Raw genomic sequence first — 1,729 nt, 5'->3', positions numbered from 1 at the left:
TTTTTCATGTCTTGCACTGTCTGATGTCTCCCTTTACTCCCTTGTCTGTTGCCCATCCCCCTGTGAGGGGGTTATAGGTAGGTCATTGTGATTGGTTCCCCCTTTCTCTCTCCACCTTTCCCTTACCCTCCTGGTATAGCTACTCTCAATATTAACGCAGATTGAGAGAGAAAACCTCAAGAGACTCATAATAAAAGGAGAAACTGACCAGATGATTAAGAAACTTCCAACAACATTTAAAAGTCTAGACTTTACCAGGGAATTCTACCAAGCATTCAGAGAATTGACACCAGTTCTACAAACCCTTTTCCAGAATATAGGAAAGGACATGAAACTCCCAAACTCATTGCTTGATGGCAAACCAGACAACACATTTCCAAGACAGAAAACTAGAACCCAATATCCCTCATGAACATGGATGCAAAATTCCTTAACAAAATATACTACAGGGCAATATAATCCAACAATATATGCAAAAAATAATACACTTTGATCAAGTGGGTTTCATACAAGGTACAGAAGATTAGTTCAATATTAGAAAAACAATGTAATCTACCACATAAACAAAACAAAAGATAAGAGCCATGTGATCATATTAATTAACGCACAAAGGCTTTTGGCGATATCTAACTCTCATTCATGACAACACACTCAACAACATAAGAATGGAAGGGAAGTTTCTCAACGCAATAAATGCCGTGTATGCAGCACTCATAGCCAACATTTGCTCAACAGAGAGAAACGGAAAGCATTCACCTTGACAAAAGAAACCATACAAGGCTGTCCCTTATCACCATTGTTATTTAATGTTTTATTCAAAGTCTTAACACAAGTATTAAGCAACTGAAAGAAATCAACATAATGGGTGGATTTTATGTCACTTGGGTGGATTAATATTTTCCTTGGATATGATCTAATAGTATGGCCAACTCCATGATGGGATCTTCTGTGAAACAGCCAAGCTTCACAGTTGTGGAAGGATATGGTGTATAGTGAGGGAGGATAAGCGCTATGGTGCAAGGATACAACCCTGAAGCACACCTTTGCTGATGTTAGACCATGCATTATTCCCGTGTGCTGTCCACACAACTGCCTCTTGATCCATGGACAAGTTCCCCAGGAGCACAATGAATTGTTCAGGAACTCCCATTCTTCTCAAGGTAACCCATGGTTTATGATCCACACGTGCCTTGGCATCGTCAATAAAACACAAGTAAACATCTTTTTCTGGTATTCTCTGTTTTCAGCCAAGATACATCTGATATCAACAGTGATGTCCCTTGTTCCACACCCTCTTCTGAATTCAGGACAGAATCTCTCCCAGCTCCCTGTCAATATACTACTGCAATTGCTATTGGACGATCTTCAACAGACCTTTATTGGCATGTGATAACAGTGATATTGTTCTACAGTTTGAGCCATTCTGTTGGGTCACCCTTCTTTGGAATGGGTACCAATATGGATCTCCTCCAGGCAATTAGTCAAATAGCTGTTTTCCAAAGTCCCTGGCATAGACGAGTGAGTGCTTCCAGTGCTTCATCAGCTTGTTGAAACATGCATGAGACCAATGGCACTATCATGGTCTGGGTCATGCACACCTTAATCCTAAAAGAAACATCCTTGCTTTTCAATACTTTAAAGAAATCTTGTGTGGCAGATTTACCTAATGGAATGCATCATTTTTGTTTCTTGACTGCTGCTTCCAGGAGCATTGATTGTGGATCCAAGC

This window comes from Echinops telfairi, unplaced genomic scaffold (genome assembly GCF_000313985.2).
Source record: "Echinops telfairi isolate 266 unplaced genomic scaffold, ASM31398v2 ScPeMD7_46;HRSCAF=168, whole genome shotgun sequence".
NCBI classification, from domain to species: domain Eukaryota; kingdom Metazoa; phylum Chordata; class Mammalia; order Afrosoricida; family Tenrecidae; genus Echinops; species Echinops telfairi.
Note: the sequence above shows the minus strand (reverse complement) of the source record.